The sequence below is a fragment of the Salvelinus namaycush genome, unplaced genomic scaffold, assembly GCF_016432855.1.
Source record: "Salvelinus namaycush isolate Seneca unplaced genomic scaffold, SaNama_1.0 Scaffold1685, whole genome shotgun sequence".
NCBI lineage: Eukaryota > Metazoa > Chordata > Actinopteri > Salmoniformes > Salmonidae > Salvelinus > Salvelinus namaycush.
Window position 1 is genome coordinate 39,458 of NW_024058436.1, and position 8,043 is coordinate 47,500.

The window sequence follows — 8,043 nt, forward strand, 5'->3', positions numbered from 1 at the left end:
AACAACATGTATTTTACCGGATATAATATATTTTACTGTGTATAAGGACTATTTTTAGGTAGCGCCCTCAGCACCGCTACTTCCTGCCTGACGCTCCCAACAGCACCGCTACTTCCTGCCTGACGCTCCCAACAGCAACAGCAAGCTGTTAACTAAACACAGTGACTCCACATGGAAACTGAGTCAGGACGACAATACAATATACAGTATAAAAAAAATAAATGTATTTCACCTTTATTTAACCAGGTAGGTTAGTTGAGAACAAGTTCTCATTTACAACTGCGACCTGGCCAAGATAAAGCAAAGCAGTGCGACACAAACAACAACACAGAGTTACACATGGAATAAACAAGCGTACAGTCAGTAACACAATAGCAAAAGTCTATATACAGTGTGTGCAAATGAGTTCGGATAAGGGATGTAAGGAAATAAATAGGCCATTGTGGCGAAATATTTACAATTTAGCAATTAAACACTGGAGTGATAGATGTGCAGATGATGAATGTGCAAGGAGAGATACTGGTGTGCAGAAGAGCAAAAAAATTATAATAACAGTATGGGGATGAGTTGGTTGGATGGGCTATTTACAGATGGGCTATGTACAGGTTCAGTGATCTATGAGCTGCTCTGACAGCTGGTGCTTAAAGTTAGAGAGGGAGATATGAGTCTCCAGCTTCAGTGATTTTTGCAATTCTTTCCAGTCATTGGCAGCCGAGAACTGTAAGGAAAGGCGGCCAAAGGAGGAATTTGCTTTGGGGGTGACCAGTGAAATATACCTGCTGGAGCGCGTGCAACGGGTGGGTGCTGCTATGGTGACCAGTGAGCTGAGATAAGGCGGGGATTTACCTGGCAGAGACTTGTAGATAACCTGGAGCCAGTGGGTTTGGCGACGAATATGAAGCGAGGGCCAGCTAACGAGAGCATACAGGTCGCAGTGATGGGTAGTATATGGGGCTTTGGTGACAAAACGGATGGCACTGTGATAGACTGCATCCAATTTATTGAGTAGAGTGTTGGAGGCTATTTTATAAATGACATCGCTGATGTCAAGGATCGGTAGGATAGTCAGTTTTACGAGGGTATGTTTGGCAGCATGAGTGAAGGATGCTTTGTTGCGAAATAGGAAGCCGATTCTAGATTTAATTTTGGATTGGAGATGCTTAATGTGAGTCTGGAAGGAGAGTTTACAATCTAACCAGACACCTAGGTATTTGTAGGTGTCCACATATTCTAAGTCAGAACCGTCCAGAGTAGTGATGCTGGACGGGCGGGCAGGTGCGGGCAGCGATCGGTTGAAGAGCATGCATTTAGTTTTACTTGCATTTAAGAGCAGTTGGAGGCCACGGAAGGAGAGTTGTATGGCTTTGAAGCTCGTCTGGAGGTTAGTTAACACGTATACAGAATGGTGTCGTCTGCGTAGAGGTGGATCAGAGACTCACCAGCAGCAAGAGCGACATCATTGATGTATACAGAGAAAAGAGTCGGCCCGAGAAATGAACCCTGTGGCACCCCCATAGAGACTGCCAGAGGTCCGGACAACAGGCCCTTCGATTTGACACACTGAACTCTGTCTGAGAAGTAGTTGGTGAACCAGGCGAGGCAGTCATTTGAGAAACCAGGCTGTTGAGTCTGCCGACAAGAATGTGGTGTTTGACAGAGTCGAAAGCCTTGGCCAGGTCGATGAATACAGCTGCACAGTATTGTCTCTTATCTATGGCGGTTATGATATCGTTTAGGACCTTGAGCATGGCTGAGGTGCACCCATGACTAGCTCGGAAGCCAGAATGCATAGCGGAGAAGGTACGGTGGGATTCGAAATGGCCGGTGATCTGTTTGTTAACTTGGCTTTCGAAGACCTTAGAAAGGCAGGGTAGGATAGATATAGGTCTGTAGCAGTTTGGATCTAGAGTGTCTCCCCCTTTGAAGAGGGGGATGACCGTGGCAGCTTTCCAATCTTTGGGAATCTCAGACGATATGAAAGAGAGGTTGAACAGGCTAGTAATAGGGGTTGCAACAATTGCGGCGGATAATTTTAGAAAAAGAGTGTACATATTGTCTAGCCCAGCTGATTTGTAGGGGTCCAGATTTTGCAGCTCTTTCAGAACATCGGCTATCTGGATTTGGGTGGAGAAATGGGGGAGGCTTGGGCAAGTTGCTGTGGGGGGTGCAGGGCTGTTGACCAGGGTAGGGATAGTCAGGTGGAAAGCATGGCCAGCCGTAGAGAAATGCTTTTTGAAATTCTCAATTATCGTGGATATATCAGTGGTTACAGTGTTTCCTAGTCTCAGTGCAGTGGGCAGCTGGGAGGAAGTGCTCTTATTCTATATGGACTTTACAGTGTCCCAGAACTTTTTGGAGTTAGAGCTACAGGATGCAAATTTCTGTTTGAAAAAGCTAGCCTTAGCTTTCCTAACTGCCTGTGTATATTGGTTCCTAACTTCCATGAAAAGTTGCATATCGCGGGGGCTATTCGATGCTAATGCAGTACGCCACAGGATGTTTTTGTGCTGATCAAGGGCAGACAGATCTGGAGAGAACCAAGGGCTATATCTGTTCCTGGTTCTACATTTTTTGATTGGGGCGTACTTAAAGATGGTGAGGAAAGCACTTTTAAAGAATAACCAGGAATCCTCTACTGACGGAATGTCAATATCCTTCCAGGATACCCCGGCCAGGTCGATTAGAAAGGCCTGCTCGCTGAAGTGTTTTAGGGAGCGTTTGATAGTGATGAGGGGTGGTCGTTTGACCGCAGACCCATTACGGACGCAGGCAATGAGGCAGTGGTCGCTGAGACAGCAGAGGTGTATTTAGAGGGCAAGTTGGTCAGGATGATATCTATGAGGGTGCCCATGTTTACGGATTTGGGGTTGTACCTGGTAGGTTCCTTGATCATTTGTGTGAGATTGAGGGCATCTAGCTTAGATTGTAGGACGGCCAGGGTGTTAAGCATGTCCCAGTTTAGGTCACCTAACAGTACGAGCTCTGACGATAGATGGGGGGTAATCAATTCACATTTGGTGTCCAGGGCACAGCTGGGGGCAGAAGATGGTCAATAGCAAGCGGCAACGGTGAGAGACTTGTTTCTGTAAAGTTGGATTTTTAAAAGTAGAATCTCAAATTGTTTGGGTACAGATCTGGGTAGTAAGACAGAACTCTGCAGGCTATCTCTGCAGTAGATTGCAACTCCGCCCCGTTTGGCAGTTCTATGTTGTCGGAAAATGTTATAGTTAGGGATGTTTCAGGGTTTTTTGGTGGCCTTTCTAAGCCAGGATTCAGACACGGCTAGGACATCCGGGTTGGCAGAGTGTGCCAATAAAACAAACTTAGGGAGGAGGCTTCTAATGTTAACATGCATGAACCAAGGCTTTTACGCCTACAGAAGTCAACAACTGAGGGCTCCTGGGGAATGGGAGTGGAGCTAGGCACTGCAGGGCCTGGATTACCCTCTACATCACCAGAGGAACAAAGGAGGAGTAGAATAAGGGTACGGCTAAAGGCTATAACAACTGGTCGTCTAGTGCGTTCGGAACAGAGAGTAAAAGGAGCAGGTTTCTGGGGGAGATTAAAATAGATTGAAGGTATAATGGTAGGATGTGAATACAGTGGAGGTAAATCTAGGCATTGAGTGACGATGAGAGAGGTATTGTCTCTTGAGATACCATTTAAAACAGGTGAGGTCACCGCATGTGTGGGAGGTGGAACAAAAGGGTTAGCTAAGGCATATTGAGCAGGGCTGGAGGCTCTACAGTGAAACATGACAATCACTCACCAAAACAGCAGTGGACAAGGCATATTGACATTAGGGAGAGGCATGCGTAGCCGAGTGATCATGGGTCCTAGTGAGTAGCTAGGCAGGCTGGAGACACAGCGATTCAGACAGCTAGCGGGCCGGGGCTAGCAGAAGGGCCAGAAGGGGGACGTCGCGACGGTGGAGTCAGTTGTAGCCCCCTTGGGCGGTTAAGTCGGCAGACCAGTCGTGATGGATCGGCAGGGCCCAGTGTAGTAAAAGGGTCCAGGCCAATTGGCAAAATAGGTAATGTAGCCCAAGAAAATTGGCTGATGGACCTCTTCAGCTAACAGTCCGGTATGCTCTAGACAGCTAGCGGGCTGCGGCTAGCAGATGTCGCAACGGAGGAGTACTCGGCCGGAGGAGGTTCTCAACATAGAGAATAGAAAATCACAATCACAATTCTCTCTCTTTTCCACCACTGTATATGTGAGAGTTGTCAGTCAACAGATGGTTCAATATTAATAAAGTATAGAGGAGCCCTGGTGGGAAACAAACTGTGGTTTGGAGAAAAACATGACATCATCTTTTTCTCTCCCTTTCTTTTTCTGGCTTCCAGGTGGATGTCTTAAACCATGAACAACCTGGGACCTCCGATGAGGCAAGCCAAGTGAGTAACACACACACACTAGGACGTGGAATCGCCAGGAACCTCACTATATTATCGCCGTACTTAGGTGTCGATACAATATTGTGATTCTCACGATTCTATATGTATTGCGATTCGATACTGGGATTTTATTGCTCACCGTATATGTCTGCTACAGAGGGACAGAGAGAGCCTGCAGCAGAGGGACAGAGAGAGCCTGCAGCAGAGGGACAGAGAGAGCCTGCAGCAGAGGGACAGAGAGAGCCTGCAGCAGAGGGACAGAGAGAGCCTGCAGCAGAGGGAGAGAGAGAGCCTGCAGCAGAGGGACATGGAGAGCCTGCAGCAGAGGGACATGGAGAGCCTGCAGCAGAGGGACAGAGAGAGCCTGCAGCAGAGGGACAGAGAGAGCCTGCAGCAGAGGGACAGAGAGAGCCTGCAGCAGAGGGAGAGAGAGAGCCTGCAGCAGAGGGAGAGAGAGAGCCTGCAGCAGAGGGACATGGAGAGCCTGCAGCAGAGGGACAGGGAGAGCCTGCAGCAGAGGGACAGGGAGAGCCTGCAGCAGAGGGACAGGGAGAGCCTGCAGCAGAGGGACAGGGAGAGCCTGCAGCAGAGGGACAGGGAGAGCCTGCAGCAGAGGGACAGGGAGAGCCTGCAGCAGAGGGACAGGGAGAGCCTGCAGCAGAGGGACAGGGAGAGCCTGCAGCAGAGGGACAGAGAGAGCCTGCAGCAGAGGGACAGAGAGAACATGAGAAGATAAAATAAAAGTCATGGAAATATAAGTGCTGAGAACTCTATTTAAAAGAAGATGGAAAACTAGCTGTGAAGGGACAATACTGGAGTTATAATACTGTGATTTTGTCAATGCTATATGATATATTGTAAAAAAATAATATCAAGAAATGTGACTATCGATTTCCCCCCCGTGACTAATACATACACACACCCTCCCCTCATCCAGACTCAGTTAAACACACAGTGAGATAAAATCACTAACTGAGTCTGTGAGATTAGGTATCTGGTAGACTAGGTGTCTGGTAGACTAGGTGTCTAGTAGACTAGAGGCCTGGTAGACTAGAGGCCTGGTAGACTAGAGGCCTGGTAGACTAGAGGCCTGGTAGACTAGAGGCCTGGTAGACTAGAGGCCTGGTAGACTAGAGGCCTGGTAGACTAGGTGTCTGGTAGACTAGGGGTCTGGTAGACTAGGGGTCTGGTAGACTAGGGGTCTGGTGGACTAGGGATCTGGTGGACTAGGGATCTGGTAGACTAGGGGTCTGGTGGACTAGGGATGTGGTAGACTAGGGATCTGGTAGACTAGGGATCTGGTAGACTAGGGATCTGGTGGACTAGGGATCTGGTAGACTAGGGATCTGGTAGACTAGGGATCTGGTGGACTAGGGGTCTGGTGGACTAGGTGTCTGGTGGACTAGGTGTCTGGTGGACTAGGGATCTGGTGGACTAGGGGTCTGGTGGACTAGGGATCTGGTGGACTAGGGATCTGGTAGACTAGGGATCTGGTAGACTAGGGATCTGGTAGACTAGGGATCTGGTAGACTAGGGATCTGGTGGACTAGGGATCTGGTAGACCCAGTATCTGGTGGACTAGGGATCTGGTGGACTAGGGATCTGGTGGACTAGGGATCTGGTGGACTAGGGATCCGGTAGACTAGAGGCCCGGTAGACTAGAGGCCCGGTAGAATAGGGGTCCGGTAGACTAGAGGCCCGGTAGACTAGAGGCTCGGTAGACTAGAGGCCCGGTAGACTAGAGGCTCGGTAGACTAGAGGCCCGGTAGACTAGAGGCCCGGTAGACTAGGTGTCTGGTGTACTAGAGGCCTGGTGTACTAGAGGCCTGGTGTACTAGAGGCCTGGTGTACTAGAGGCCTGGTGTACTAGAGGCCTGGTAGACTAGAGGCCTGGTAGACTAGGTGTCTGGTAGACTAGGTGTCTGGTAGACTAGGTGTCTGGTAGACTAGGGGTCTGGTAGACTAGGGATCTGGTAGACTATGTGTCTGGTAGACTATGTGTCTGGTAGACTAGGGGTCTGGTAGACTAGGGATCTGGTGGACTAGGGATCTGGTGGACTAGGGATCTGGTGGACTAGGGGTCTGGTAGACTAGGGGTCTGGTAGACTAGGGGTCTGGTGGACTAGGGATCTGGTGGACTAGGGATCTGGTAGACTAGGGGTCTGGTAGACTAGAGGCCCGGTAGACTAGAGGCCCGGTAGACTAGAGGCCCGGTAGACTAGAGGCCCGGTAGACTAGAGGCCCGGTAGACTAGGTGTCTGGTGTACTAGAGGCCTGGTGTACTAGAGGCCTGGTGTACTAGAGGCCTGGTAGACTAGGTGTCTGGTAGACTAGGTGTCTGGTAGACTAGGGGTCTGGTAGACTAGGTGTCTGGTAGACTAGGTGTCTGGTAGACTAGGTGTCTGGTAGACTAGGGATCTGGTAGACTAGGTGTCTACCAGACTAGGGATCTGGTAGACTAGGGATCTGGTAGACTAGGGATCTGGTAGACTAGGTGTCTGGTAGACTATCGATCTGGTAGACTATGTGTCTGGTAGACTAGGGGTCTGGTAGACTAGGGGTCTGGTAGACTAGGGATCTGGTGGACTAGGGATCTGGTGGACTAGGGATCTGGTGGACTAGGGATCTGGTGGACTAGGGGTCTGGTAGACTAGGGGTCTGGTAGACTAGGGGTCTGGTGGACTAGGGATCTGGTGGACTAGGGATCTGGTAGACTAGGGGTCTGGTAGACTAGAGGCCCGGTAGACTAGAGGCCCGGTAGACTAGAGGCCCGGTAGACTAGAGGCCCGGTAGACTAGGTGTCTGGTGTACTAGAGGCCTGGTGTACTAGAGGCCTGGTGTACTAGAGGCCTGGTAGACTAGGTGTCTGGTAGACTAGGGGTCTGGTAGACTAGGGGTCTGGTAGACTAGGTGTCTGGTAGACTAGGTGTCTGGTAGACTAGGTGTCTGGTAGACTAGGGATCTGGTAGACTAGGTGTCTACCAGACTAGGGATCTGGTAGACTAGGGATCTGGTAGACTAGGTGTCTGGTAGACTAGGGATCTGGTGGACTAGGTGTCTGGTAGACTAGGTGTCTGGTAGACTAGGTGTCTGGTAGACTAGGGATCTGGTAGACTAGGGATCTGGTAGACTAGGTGTCTGGTAGACTAGGTGTCTGGTAGACTAGGTGTCTACCAGACTAGGGATCTGGTAGACTAGGGATCTGGTAGACTAGGTGTCTGGTAGATTAGGGATCTGGTAGACTAGGTGTCTGGTAGACTAGGGATCTGGTAGACTAGGTGTCTGGTAGACTAGGTGTCTGGTAGACTAGGTGTCTGGTAGACTAGGGATCTGGTGGACTAGGTGTCTGGTGGACTAGGGATCTGGTAGACTAGGTGTCTGGTAGACTAGGGGTCTGGTAGACTAGGTGTCTGGTAGACTAGGGATCTGGTAGACTAGGTGTCTGGTAGACTAGGTGTCTGGTAGACTAGGGATCTGGTAGACTAGGTGTCTGGTAGACTAGGTGTCTGGTAGACTAGGTGTCTGGTAGACTAGGGATCTGGTGGACTAGGTGTCTGGTGGACTAGGGATCTGGTAGACTAGGTGTCTGGTAGACTAGGGATCTGGTAGACTAGGTGTCTGGTAGACTAGGTGTCTGGTAGACTAG

The 8,043-nt window shown here is 49.8% G+C and overlaps 1 long non-coding RNA gene across 1 annotated transcript in view; it reads left to right on the forward strand.

Moving 5' to 3' along the window:
* The window catches only part of LOC120037297, a 30,232-nt gene that overhangs the window by 20,723 nt on the left and 1,466 nt on the right, over positions 1 to 8,043 (forward strand). Inside the window, exon 2 of the long non-coding RNA XR_005474797.1 lies at positions 4,347 to 4,397. This is a non-coding gene — a long non-coding RNA (uncharacterized LOC120037297). The remainder of the gene's footprint in view (positions 1 to 4,346; positions 4,398 to 8,043) is intronic.